The 14,884-nt window shown below is 36.5% G+C and overlaps 1 long non-coding RNA gene across 1 annotated transcript; it reads right to left on the reverse strand.

The window, feature by feature from the left end:
• Nucleotides 1-9,519: 9,519 nt before the first annotated feature.
• Nucleotides 9,520-14,765, reverse strand: LOC149098388 (uncharacterized). Its single transcript, XR_016203909.1, has 2 exons — nucleotides 14,462-14,765; nucleotides 9,520-10,041 (listed from the first exon to the last, which is right to left on the reverse strand). It is a non-coding gene; the product is annotated as an uncharacterized LOC149098388 (long non-coding RNA).
• Nucleotides 14,766-14,884: the final 119 nt, after the last annotated feature.

Raw genomic sequence — 14,884 nt, forward strand, 5'->3', positions numbered from 1 at the left:
AAACTGGAAATCTAGAGACACACACATATATATGTTATTTGCCAGCTGGCAGGTCCATATGGTGAAAAACTGTGACCGAGGACTTGAAAATGCTGCCTGATGCCGCGGGCCAAGGGCAAAATTTTTAAGCCCAAGGTCACAGTTTTTCACCATACGGACCAACCCTAAGCCAGCAAATAACATGCTTATTTTTTTTCCTGCAGCAAATTGGTTTTACATATTACAAATGGCTTTGTATCACAACTCTTGTTGTTGAATCGGCTTGCGTTCCGTCCACTAACGATTTGTAAAAAATCTCGGCAACAAGAGAGTAACTCTGATAGTAAACAAAGAAAGATGTCCAATGTATTAAAAAACAGATTTTTTTCGAACTACTTTGTGTTAGTTGCATTTATTTCACCAGTTAAGTTCTCCAAAATTGTTTTTGCGGTGTGAAATTTTGTGCAAAGTTTAAAGTTTTACTAACAAAACAATTTCTGTCAGTCGGTGCTTTTAAAATCACTTCATCACTTTTCTACCATGAATTGAATAGCAGAAAGCAAGGAAATTCGTTAAGTGTATTCCACAGAAATTCTTCTAAATACAGCAACGATCAGAGAGGTAAACTCGACTAAAATTGACTCAAATTTTACCGCGAGAGAAACACAGGATCACGCACCATTACAGCGCCACGCTACAAACAATTTAGCAAACTCTCACAACTTCAAAACACTCAATTGAATTTACTTACAGTGACTTTCTTTGCCATTTTAAAGTGAACAGAGATAAACTTGCGTTGACTAATCGTCAGTGGATGTGTAAAAAAGGCAAAAGATTGACGATTACCGCTAACTTTTAGGAGCGAAATTTAGGCAGAGGAAAAAAAATCCGGCCCGTGGGCCATATCGTAAAAAGCTCGACTGGTCACGTGCGTATGATTAGCCAGTCAAATTCGAGGACTAAGGATTCCGGCCCGCTCAGATGCTTGAGAAAAAAATAAAGATGTATATGTACATGTATGGGCAATTCCACATGAGTGGTGTCAGATTCCAGATTTTCAAAAAGAGGTTGCACATGAATACAGTTGCCAAGTTTTAAAAATACACAGAAAAACAAATTTCAGCACCCTTATGACAACCGTGTATTCAAGGGTGTCCCCAAAGTAATTATTTATTTTTTCTTTTGAGCAAACAACAGGCAAGAAGTAAACTTTTTAATTTGCTGCATCAAACTAGGGAAATATAAGGGACTTCAAACACTTGTATCAGAAAAAGTCCCTCACTGGAGTTAATACACAAGTGATACAAATTTCACCCTGAACTTTTTCAAAAAGTAGATAATTATAACAAAGTAAGTTTTGTCATGGATGTTACGTAACATCCACAATGTTTTAACAATCTTTTTTCTTTCCTAAAATGACTAAATGAAAGATTTTAAAAACATCCTTGTCACACAGCTAGATATCCAATGGAAACACTTTCAATGGCAAAAATATATCTCTGGTAAATTAACTGCAACATTTTCCAAATAATGTCAGCAAAACATTGTTCTAGATGTTACGTCGTAGACATTACACTTCTTGAACTTAAGTAAAAACATTTTGAAATGGTTCTTAAAAGACAGAACATTACATCACATAATTATGTCCTTCTAAATTTGCCCTAATTTCACCTAACAAACTTTTGACAAAGACAGCAGCTTTCAAGTGGGTTTTAAACTACAGTATTCTGAAATTTCAACAATAGAAGAGGTTCTGCCATTCTGTTGAACATAATCATTTCTAATAGTTCTTAAACCCTTCTACATGTACATGTATGCTTCCTATTACTTTCAATGTAGAGCAACTGCAATACTGTAGTTGCTCTGGAATTTCAAATGGTCCATTGATAAAGTAACATGTCAGTAGGCACAAACACGTTCATAACTGGTAAACTGGACAACTCCAATTTATCCTTTGTCTGTGGTAAATTTAATTTTCAAGATTGAGTCTGAATATAACGTCCACACAGTGGAATTGCCCGTACACAGTACATGCACATGTACATGTGCATGTACATGTACGCCTGCAAATACTGATAATGCCTATCTACATGTATTAATTTCTCTCACAGGCTACACAAAAGTAGATGAACACTTTATAACCTGGTGAAATTTGTTAACCAGGTTTGATGAATTTATCTATTACGAATGTATTTCTTAGTTTTTTAACTTAATGAATTTATTTTCTTTTGCTACCACAAAATTTGAAGTAAAATACAGATTTGGATTTGATTGATTGATCGATTGACTGATTGTTCAGTACTACAGTGTAACTATACAAATTTTATTCTACTGAAATTTGAATATTTTGGCCACCAGGATTTTCATACTCAGCAGGAATCCCAGCAGGAATCCTGGCAGGATCCCACCAGAATTCCACCGAGACTAAATTTGCCCTGACAAAAATGTATCTTGGGGGCCAGTTTTGGTGGGAATCCCACCCTAATTCCTGATGGGAAGCAAACTTCCCAGTGGCCAAAACCTTGATGAGAAAGTAGCAATCAACGCAGTCTTTCATTCTTTTGCATACTTCTTAGCCGGACCGTTACATAATGGACCACTTCAATGATGTCACACAATATAAACAATTTTTCGTATTTTTTCATTTTGACAAAAAACCTGCACCACCATACATGTAGGTCAATTTATCACATTAAATTTAATAAATAAAGTATGTGCCACATTTCATAGGAATACACTGCAAATTATGCATGGAAATAAGAGACTCCAAACTTGCCAATTTTTATAAAGAAATGTACATCAGTATGCAAGGGGGCAACTACTGTAGCATATATATTTTCTTTGTAAAAGTTGGCAAGTTTGGGGTCTCAAATTTCCTTGCAAATTCTTATAAACTTCACATATTTGCTACATGTAACTTATATCAGGGATAGTACAATGTACATTGTACGTGTCGTGAAAGGTGCTTGCGTATAATTTGAAATAACTACAAGAATGTTGACTTATGTTACAGACAGTAAAATAAATAATTATCTAAGGAAATTGTGGGTGCAAATTTGGTTTTAAACATCCTGTGAGGTAGAGGAATGTGTGACTTTTGGGTGTAATTTACAGAGTTGTTAATTGGATTAGCCCTGCTGAAAACTCAAGCCAAGTCATGCGATAGAAAATACAATTATAGGATCTTTGAAAACCACAAATAAGTATTAATGATATAATGGCTTTATGTAGTTAAGGCATGTATTTCCATTGTAATAACCAATAAATAGAATTGCTATCTTGTTTTGTAACTGACAGAATGAATAGAGATCAAGATCAATTGAATGTAGATCGTAAATAAACTTAAGAAAACAGAACGATACAGTCCGAATGATTGCTGAACCAGCGGAACGCAGAGATTCCCTTAACACTGTGGAGAATTCTGCATTAGTACCTGTAAATCAAGAGGTGAGGCTTATTACCCAGGTAGTGAGGCCTGGATTTAAATTTCAGCTCTTTTTTTTTCCTCGTTCAGTCACAAATCGCTGTCTGGTCTCTAAGGCGCATGCGTCACTTGTGCATGTGTACAAAGCATGGAATTTTCAGAAGTTGTTGTAATGAGAAGTTAGCACGGATTCCATGATTTCTAGGGCGATGAAATCACATACAAATGAACATACCATTTGCGGTAGACCAACACTAAAGGATGTTAAGGATTTTCGGAACAGGTCGGTCTGCAAGCCTTATGAGAGATCAATTTACGAACGAACATTTTGAGTGAATTTATCAAGGATCATGTTACACCAAAGGAGCTATCAACCGGGGCTATCAACTCTTCAACTTGATAAAAAGCATCTTCAGAAGCATCATCGTATTTTTAGACGTGAAACAAGTACAGATGACAGATGTTTCTTCTCTCCAGCGATTACTGATGTAGTGCGACCACAGGACACCGTCAACCTGGCTAAACAAGATGGTGTTGTCTACAGAATTCCCTGTGAGTGCGGCAAAGTCTACATCGGGGAAACAGGGAGATCTATGCAGGAGAGGATCAAAGAAAACGACAGGGATATACGACTCGCCCGTACCTCCGCCGTTTCTGAACACACCCACGAGACCGGCCACTATCCCATCTGGAATGAGGTCAAGTTTATTGATCGAGATCCTCACTGGTACACACGTAGGGTCAAGGAAGCTATTCACATAAGACTTCACCCTAACAACATCAACAGCAATAGTGGAATTGAAATTCCTGAAGCATGGATACCCACGATCAAGAAACACAACAACAGGAGAACGGTACAACAGCGGACCACTGAGGGAACAGCTACTCGCCGGAACAATGGAACAGTAGGAGGATCGAAATGCACCAATCGCAGCTGACCTTTGTGATATAAATGATACCGTGCAATCAGTCGACCTTATCGCCTGAAGAAGACTAGCAGTAAGCAGTCGAAACGTCGCGATCTACATCTCAAGTGACTACATCGTGAGACAAACGATAATACACTTTATTAATCCTGATGCAATAAAAAAATTATACAGAAACCATTTAGCAGATAAAGTCAAGAAATTGTGATGTTATAGGAGATTAATTAAGACGACACTTCTCTAGTTTTTAAGTTTGTGCGTTTTGCCAAATCTCAGATGTTCATCAAAATATTTTGCACAAATTTAGAAGGCCCAGTATGGAGTCGCTATGTTGGTGTACCTTCGCGGTACACCAACATTGCGGCCAGAAAATAGTGTCAACATCTGGAACTTACTTTGGCTCTCTAGGCAACTGATTACCTGTATTGAGCAAACAAGCATTTACATAAGCACTTTTCCTAATACTTTAACTTCTAAATGGGCTAAAAATCACGAGATAAGTATATGTTTTTTGACAAATGCGTCCGTAGCTCAATGTCACGCACCGCCATAACTCTGAAATTCAAAATGTCTCACTTGCTTGGGAAACGCAAAAAAAAAAACGACGACGACGGCAAAGGCTAAGGAAAATAGACTGAAATGTTTATAGGCTGATATAAAGACCTTGACTCATTTCACGCCCTAAAGACCTGCAAAAGAGTAATAAGCTATTAATCGATTCCAAGAAATGCAATCAGAGGCAGAATAGCTTGAGCATATCAATTCAATTGAATTTCGTATGACTTCAAACGCAGAACATTTAGCTCAATTACAATATAATTATAGCAATATAATTATGCTTCTCAGTGTAACGACTGCCTGGGTACACACAGCAAAGCATCTAGTTTCTAATTTTTCAGGATTGAAATTATTTTTATAGAAAGCATTTTTTGTTCCCTAATTCAAATGAGATATTGCATTCTTCACTGCTTTAAATATTTGTGGAGATATTAAATGAAACATGTAATACTGCCAATTTTGTTGCTTTTTTTCTTCCAGTGAAAGAGTTTTAATAAAGAGTTAACACACATAAACCAGCAAGCAGATTAATCAAAAGGTCCTTTAGGCCAGTCTCTTGTCACACTACATGTATTGTGCACTGCACAGCATGAAAATAGTAAAGTGAACAGCTGTTCAAAGCTTGAGGAAGTCTATACATGTACATATATAATTAATGGGCAGTTAATGATTACCTCATGTACAAATATGAATAAACTTTAACTGCTTCAAAAAAATTCAGCAAAAGTCTGCTTGTTTCACTGTATGACATTTGCTATGTATGCGATTTTCACCATGACTGTAATAATTTGTATATGTAATAGGACTACATGCTGTCCAATTTGGAAATAATTGGATGAAAAAAATTCTGAGGACAGCCAAAATTGGACGAGGCCGCAGTCCAATTTGGCTGTCAGAGGAATTTTTTGAATCCAATTATTTCCAAACTGGAGAAGCATGTAGTCCTGTTACTTATTAATTATACAGCTCCTGAGGTAATACAGCTTTGCAAGGAAAACTACAGTAACTGTCTCTGAAGAAAATCAGACTGGGCCCTTGATCTTCCGAAACTTGGGAAAGCTTCGAAAACATCCGGTGATCATCAGAGATCGCCGGAGACTGTCAGAAGTCTTTGGAAATCCTGGGAAGTGTTCAGGTGATCTTCGGAAATCTTCGGAAGTGTTCGGGCGATCTTCCAAAGTACGCAAGTGATCTTTGGAAATCTTTGGAGATGTTCGGGTGATATTCGGGAATCTTTGGAAGTGTTCGGGGATCTTCAGAAATCTTCAGGAATGTGCAGGTGATCTTCGGAAATCTTTGCAAGGTTTCATCTTAATTTCATTGGCTGACACAAACTGTCCTATTTTTTCCCAAATTGGACAGTTTCTGCGTTTTTACTCAAAGTCCTTATTGAAAACTGTCCAAATTAAATCCCAAATTGGACAGTTTTCAGAAATTAAAGGATAATAGCTTTGCTGACAATACTGGATTAACTGACTGCTATATAATTAAACAGTTAATATATACTGTTTTCAAAAGGTTGATCATCTCTAGATCTTTGTGACAGGCAAACAGCTGTTTTGCTATAGTCCAAGAAATCTGCTGCCTTTGAAAACTCAGGATTGAAATTATTGTTATAGAAAGCATTTTTTTTGTGTGCCCTTTCAAATGAGATATTGCATTCTTCACTGCTCTAAATATTTGCTCGAGATATTAAATGAAACATGTAATGACTGCCAATTTTGTCACTTTTTTTGTTTCCCGTGAAAGAGTTTTAATAAAGAGTTAAGACGCATAAACCAGTCTCCTGCCAGTCTCCTGTCACACTATTGTGCACTGCACAGTGTGAAAATAGTAAAGTGAACAGCTGTTCAAAGCTTGAAGAAGTCTATACATGTATAATCAATGGGCAGTTAATGATCACCTCTTGAACAAATACATGTATGAATAAACTTTAACCCCTTCAAAAAAATTCAGCTGCTTGTTTCACTGTATGACATTTGCTATGTATGCGATTTTCACCATGACTGTAATACATGTAATTTAACAGTTAATATACATGTATATTGTTTTCAAAAGGTCAATCACCTCTAGATCTTTGTGACAGGCAAACAGCTATTTTGCTATAGTCCAAGAAATCTGCTGCCTTTGAAAACTCAGAAAACTTACCAAAATAATTTTTCTCATCAGTGTATATCTTGTATCTATTTAACCTTTCCTTACTATCCATTATTGTAATATAATTATTTTGTTACTCACCCAATCTTGTTGAAAACATCGTCCTCCAATTTAATACTCAAAAAAAGATTGAGAAATCTGCTTTCTTATTCCTTAAAAATTTCCATTTTCCTGCAAAAAAAAAATCCATGTAAGACAAGATTGTCCTGAAGAGGTTTTCATCATACCTCGTCTGTCATGATAATTTGTGTTTGCTGACCCTTGGTCTGTTAACTATCGGTAAAATAATCTCCAAAGATTGATAACAGCTTCAGTTGAACCTTGAGTGATTAAAATTATCTCTTTAAGATCATGACACCTCTCTAGCTAGTGTACATGCATGTAGTTGCTTGCCTCTCTAATATGGACATTTATACTGAGGTGTCTAATAGATAACCCCACTTTACAGGTTATAATATATCACCTTAACATGGAACTTTACAACTTATATGGGATTTGCATATTAACTAACCTATGGAGGCATCATAATTATTGTAATCGCTGAGAGTTATGGGTAATTCACATGTTGGAATAAGGTCTCACAGCCGGGTTACACTGAAAGAAAAAAGAAATGTAAGTTCAAAAACTTCAGCAGCATCACTAAGCCTACATATAACCATTTTAAATGTGCCAGGACAAAAATATCTGGGTTATGGTTGTGAGACTTAATTATTGCTGGTGTGTAACTCCATTACAACCTCAATGAACCTTGTTGGTTCATCCATTAACTAATAAATATACAATAATATGCTTTAACTACCAAGTATGCCAACTCTCCCAGATTCAGATGAATCTCCCAATCTCCCGTATGGGTCAGTAAATCTTCTGGAGAGGAAGGAAGTTGCATAGCGTACATGGACATTTTTCACACTCATTTTGATTGATTTTGGCATTAAGAGAAAATTTGAAATATTTTGATATGCAATTTTTGTGGTTGAACCAGTAAATTGATCAGTGCCATCAGCTCTTTTTTTTTTAATTACTTGCTACTTACACTGCTTACAATACAATATTAATGTAGTTACTTACACTACTTACAATTCTAGCACGGCAAGATCATACCAGTTTACTCCTGTCAGTAATGTAAATTCCGAATTGCGAATTACAGAAAATATGCATGGTATATATGCACCTTGTTTCTTTTCCTTTTATTTTTATTTTCATTTTCAGGGGACTAGGGTCAAGCTGTCAAGAGATTACAAAAGAGGCAACAGAGGCTCCCACTTTTCTAAAACGATTACAGTTGTATTTTTTTCCATTTCATAGAATGATATGTTTTAAATACAGTAAGAAATCATTTAGTTTTGGAGAACATTTTTTCTGTCTACCTAGCCAAATGTAATATTTAGCATTTAAGCAGCAGAAGTTAATTTGTAGTTCATGTTTAGAGCTATCAGGGTGTCTCTGGCAATGACTTGGCAAGACTGTAGCCATACTTTAAAATTGGTCCAAAAATATTGAGTTTTTGGGCAAGCCCAAAATAAGTGTGCAAGTTCTCTGTTTCTCTTTCACAGAAAGTGCATTTCTCGCTATCGACGAGACCAATTTTTTTTCAAGAAGTTGTTTGTTGATATTCTTCTATGAAGAAATTTAAAATTGAAAGTTATAAGTTTTGTGCTCTTTGTACATTGAAAAGCCATTTGGCAAACCTCCTTCCAGTTGAGCTCTTGTTTTGTTGTGAGAGTAACGTTTTCCTGCCACTTTTGTTGACTTTGGTTGGGTGGTTCACTTTTTCCTGATACAATTGCAAGTTTCTTATATACTATATGCTAGTCTACTAGGTTTTTTTGCTTTTTAAAAATTTTGACAAGAAACCTTCATGTTTAATAGAGGTTCTGATGTTATGGAGTATATATCTTAGAAGAAGTTTTATTGAAGAAATGATTCCAAGAAAGGTTAAAGGTCGGGCTGTCAGGTCATGTATAGTTTGGAAAGCAGTGAATGAGAGAAACTTTCCAGAGTCATCCATTAAATGTTCTACTTTTGTTATTCCTTTGAGGAACCATTCTTTAAAAAACACTGGTCTATTCCCAACTCTTATAAGTGAATTATACCATAAGGGCGATGACCGAAAGTGATAAACTGATACAATCTTTTCTTCATAATTAGCTTCTGACCAGATTTCAAGAATTTCTTTCAAAAAAAGGATCTGATACTTTAATAATGTTACGACTGTCTTTTATGTTTAGATTTCCAGTTAGTGTTACTTCACCTCCATATTTTTCAAATTCTGAGTCAAAAAATCTTTTCCAGCTTCCACATTTTTCTTTATCTAGATTCAGTTGGGAGCGATAGTTCGCAAAACATAGGCGGCGCTGCTGTGTTGACTTAGTGATCGCGATCACTGCTTTAACTTCCAACACGTAGATCGGGTGACAAAACTCCACATGTTGTTTCATGAACACTACATTTTGATTATCAACTGTATGAATCACGTTTAGGGTTGCGAACAAACTTTTTTTTTAATATCTATACAAACAAGAGAATTAATACAACTGTAAAACATATTTGTAAACACGAGTGACTAACTTGCCGACAATTCACATACCTTCAACTTTTATCGTGCATGTATTTACAAAAACTAAACGTTAAGCAAGTCTGGCTGGAATAAAAAAAGGTTTGGCCAATGTATATGAAACAATACTGGACGCTTGAGAATTTATAATAAACACATGGTGCACACGCATTGCTGATGAGAATGAAAATCGTGTCTACCACGCTAATCGATACGATACGATACAGACGTCTTATTAACAAAACAGGTTTCGAATACCGACGAATGCGTAGCATTGGTACTTCCAGTGCACTCGCGAGAGACGAGACTCGTCTCGTTTCTATCGAGACTCATCTCGTTTCTCTCGAGACGAGTCTCGCGAGAAACGAGACGCGTCTCGCGAGACGGTGGTAACTTACTTTTGAGCGGTACTGTACTTCTTTATCCATGTGGCTTTGAGAGATCTATTAAAGGAAGTTATATCAATCATTTTAAGTGCCCATTCTGAGCAATCATTAATCATTACCTTTCTTTTTATTTTCTTGCCTTTGTCATTCCATAAGAAATTGTAAACCATTACATTTATCTCCTTTATTGCTGTACGATTTGTTTGCAGAGGAGAAAAAATATGTACCAGTTGTGAAGCTATGAGGCTTTTTAAAACAGTAATTTTACCTAAAAGGCTAAGTCTGCGAAGCTTCCAGCATCCCAGAATCGATTTAATTTTTTCTGTTTTATCTTTGTAATTCAAAGATATAGTTACATCAGGTCTGTTGACAACCATACCCCTAACGCTCTGACTTTTTTTTTTTTTTTTCGCCATTTGAAGTCTTTTTCAGGACAAAGTTTAAAATCCCAATCCGCACTTGCACAGATCCACAAAGCTTCTGTCTTTTTGCTGTTAAGTCTGAGGCCGGATATATCACCGAAATAGTCTATTATCTTCAAAGATTCTAGAAAGGATTCTTTGGAGCCATCTAAAATAAGGGTCTTATTAGCCAATCACATTTCACCTTGTAACATCCACCGAAGTAACACACAAAAACAATGCATGGAGCTTGTGCAAATGCCTGGAGAAAAAATGGTGGAAGATGCGTTCAAGATGTTTGCGAAGTTTTTGGGTTTGATAGCCTCAAGAAGCAACAGACTTGCGCATAAACAGCAACACTTGAATCGTGTGGTGCCAGAATGAACAAAGGAGGTATTAACCAAAACACTGAGCTCGAGAAGTAAAAGCTCGATCATGCTGATGCAAGAAATTTCATTTGCAACTGTTCCAGTTAAACAACAGGGCCCAACATCACAGTATACAAAACATAACTAAAGAACATGTCCATGGATTAATTTTCAAACTTATTTAAATGCTGTGTATCTTGCAATAGAAATGAGCCTACATGAAGTACAAGCTCATGGAAATTACAGCTGTCAAATTCAGCAAAGCGACATGCAGATAACAGCAGAAGCCATGCAGCCCCACATGTATGAATAGCAGGGTCAAATAGCGCTTTTCTACTTAAAATTCCTCGTAATAACACAGCATAAGGTGGCAAAGAAGGTCAAGAAGGTCAAGAGACCTAAAATCAAAAGGGAACGGCCAACATGCAAATGTCATGAGCTATAGGAGTTCTGCATGAGGGCTGTTTCATGTACATGTAATCCCATTTCACTAACACTGTTGTGATCAATAATAGTTTACATTTGCCTCTGGCCTTTGTCCTTGCTTCCAAAGTTTTGACAAGCCATCATTTGTGAAAACTCGTTTGATTCCATTCTCGATTTTTGCTAGTCTGTCTAAAACCAGCTCTCTTATAGCGAAGCAGATGATTAAAACATTTGGAGCCTGCAAATGCTGGCAACAAGATTGATCCCATCGCAAACAGACAGATCGACTTCCATTGCATGCAGAATACACAGTACTTTTTCCAAACACGTTTTTCTTCTCTTCACTGGAAACTTTTTCTTTACATAATTATAGCAAACAAACCCCAGAGGTTGAGATCTTCTTCAGTGTTTCACCAGTACTCAGTGCAAAAAAGGCATTGCCAGTTGCTGGTTCCTGCTGGTGCAGCATCATGCGTGTATTTGAGTGTCATATTCTGTTGGAATTTTACTGGTCAACAACAAAACAAAAGTTTTAATGTCACTGAAATCAATCTCTCTGTCCGGTTTGGAGATGTTATTTTCGGAGGAACCAAGTGACAGCCAGAAATAAGTCACTCTGCATTTGCAGGGTAGTTAATTTCTTTCACAAAATGCTTTGGGATAGAAAGTACAGATGCATTGTAAATAAGCTTAGACAAACCTAAAGTTTCAACAATGTTTATCCTTCCTAGGCTAGTACAGTAGAGTCAGTTTTCTCCATTTCTAGCCATTGAGATTTTTTTCTAGGTTGTTATTCTTTTCCTCAAAATTTAGTTTGTCTGCATGTTCAGTGTTATATGAGAAACATATGCCAAGAGTGCAGATGGGTTCTTTTGGCCATTTCAAATAAAAAGGGGTGTGCATTCTGTCTCTCCAGTGTCCAAGCCACATGGCTTCTGTCTTAAAGTTGTTAATTTCTAGCTCAAATATCGACCTGAACTTGTTTAGTACTGGTAGTCTTAAAGTGCCACTATTTTTTGCAATTTTTTTTTTTTTACATTTTCGTACACAATAGGTCATTCCTACACGTACATGTAGATATCTTGCCAAATTTTCATCTGTTACGAGCATTATAGCAGTCACATTTTTAGACCTCCATTTCAGAGAATTAACGACCGCCATTAATTTTCCTTGTTCCAAATCTTGGTTGAGAATTGGAGAAAATGACGTCATTTTCTCAAAAATACATGTACCATACATGTTGAAATTATAATAACAAGTATTACAGCAATTCGCAAATTCTCGGAAATAAAGGTCCAAAAAACATGAGTTCTAAAGTTCATAATAGATTGAAAGTTGCCAAGATATCTAGGAAAGATCTATCGTGTATGAAAATGTAAAAAAAATGGGTATCAAGAATTTGATCATAGTGGCACTTTAAGAGTAATGCTCCACTGACTCTTTGTTCCTTACAAAAATGTGGTGTTGTCGGTATATTGCACAAGTTTTATTTCTTCTGTTTCAACATTAATTCCTAATTAATTCAGTGATCTTTTTAAAGAGTTCTTGAAAAAAGGTCAATGCCAATTATAAACACCTGGCTGAACAGAGGACAACCTTGTCTAACACCGCATTAATGGCGAAAGCAAGTAGATGCATGGCCATTGTTTATTACACAACTACATGTAGACACTTTGTTGCATAATACATATTTAAAAGGTTTGGTCCAAGTTAAAATTAAAAGCCTTTAGGGCACCTTTTAAGTACTCCAATTCTACTGAGTCAAAAGCGTTCCGAAAATCAATAAAGAACGCAATTCCAGGGATATTCATGCATTTTACATAAAACAGGATAATTTATCTCGAATGAGTCTGACATTCAATACAGCAGCCTTTCACATGTGCGGTTTGATCAGGGTTTTATATTATTCCTCGTTTGTGACTGAATCAGACAGGGTTCCTGAACAAAATGCATAATTATTAAAACTCGCCGTCATTTCAGTATGCAGCTCCGGTCAGAAGAATTGTAAAACTCGGTAGTAAGGCCCTCAGAACAAGATGTTTTATCATTTGTGAATTCCTTTCAGTGTCTCCAAACATTCTTTGGATATGGCATTTTCACATGCTAATTTGTCGTTCCATGAAAGGAATGTGATCTTATCTGGATTAAAGAAAGGAGATTACGACAATTTATCGGCATCAATGTTCTTTGATGTGTAAAGCGATTTATAAATTGAACTGCTTTTCTCCATGCAAAAACTTCAAACTGGTCATACATGTAGGTGTAAATGTTATGTCTTTAAGTTTCAAGTTTGTCACAGATTATTGTAACTCATAAACACGATGGAAACAAGCTATTTGTCTGCTGTAAACAGAGCTGCCTGGAGGCTATCGTTAACAACAGAACAACACAAGTGTTTAAACTGCACTAAAATAACTAGTTTTGCTAGATTCCAACAAAACAGTAATCACACAGCAAAATACACAAATTCTCAACCCAGTGACTGACTGGAGGGCAAAGCGTCTTTAAAAATTGCTTGTAAGGTTATTTGCAAAGTAACATTCTTTACATTTCTGATAACATTAAGCATTTACAATGTACCAATGACTCTGCCAGTGTGTTCTTGGAAAGCACATCACATGACCAACTGATCTGGATCAGATCAGTGATCCAAGATCACTCAGATCATGGATTCATCAGCTTCTTTGATGCACCATGATCGTGTGTCAGTGAGTGATCTTGCATCACTGGTCTTGATCCAGATCACCCCAAACGAATGCACCCCCAGTTTCTCAACGCTCAGATGCATGACAACAAAAGGTTTTTGTATGAAGATATGATTGATCATCGCAAGGGTTTTTGTGCTACATTCCGTCACATGAGCTTTCTTTGCCCCCAGGCAATCTCATAATATGCCCAGTTTCGTACCCATCAAAATCACTAACCCGCATTTTTACTCCCATTTTTACTCCCATTCTTACTCCCATAAAAAATTTGAGAGAACGTAATACACAGATATTACACCGAATTCAAATTCCACCACAATCCAAATGGTAAACATTTAATTTATACGTAATTCTATGCAGATAACTGATAAGCTCAAGTCGAAAGTGAAAGTGTTTGTTGTCTGACTGTAGTTGATCTTGTTTCCGAAACTTTAATTAAACTGCTAAGTTGTAGTTTACAGTACGACTAAACCTAAAGGTTTGTTGGTTTGGAGATAAAGAAAGGATCTGACTTTAAAATGAACTTCAGAGCTTCGATCATCAAAACATAAGCTTACCGAAGCTTACCGAAGCTTACCTCTTCTGAATATCCAGTGATGCGGAATCGAAGAGATAGAGCGAGAGGCAGGAACTTCAACTCAGCTTAGAATCACAGCCTAAGTTTTAACCAACCACCCGTGAATACGGCAACTTACATCCTCGATAACGCACTGATCATTCTTCTGAACTCTCAGCTGGTTCGTTTATCGCCTAGAACGCCAGTAAACGCAGAAGAACTTCACAGCACGATGTAAACGACTGCGCAAAAATGCAAACTGTGAAGCCGACTCGTTTCCAGTTGCCTGATATTGCGTGACTTACAGACCTATTTGTAACAGACCTATTTGAATTTAGTGTCACGCGAGTACTTGAAAGTTTAAGGTAGTAAGGTGGGACTTAACCTAAAACACACCATGTTTCAAACATTTTCTCGTGGCTAAGAGTTAATTCCAAACCATGG

The sequence above is a fragment of the Orbicella faveolata genome, unplaced genomic scaffold (genome assembly GCF_042242905.1).
Source record: "Orbicella faveolata isolate gen_17 unplaced genomic scaffold, um_ofav_v1 contig_46, whole genome shotgun sequence".
In the NCBI taxonomy this organism is placed as follows: Eukaryota; Metazoa; Cnidaria; class Anthozoa; order Scleractinia; family Merulinidae; genus Orbicella; species Orbicella faveolata.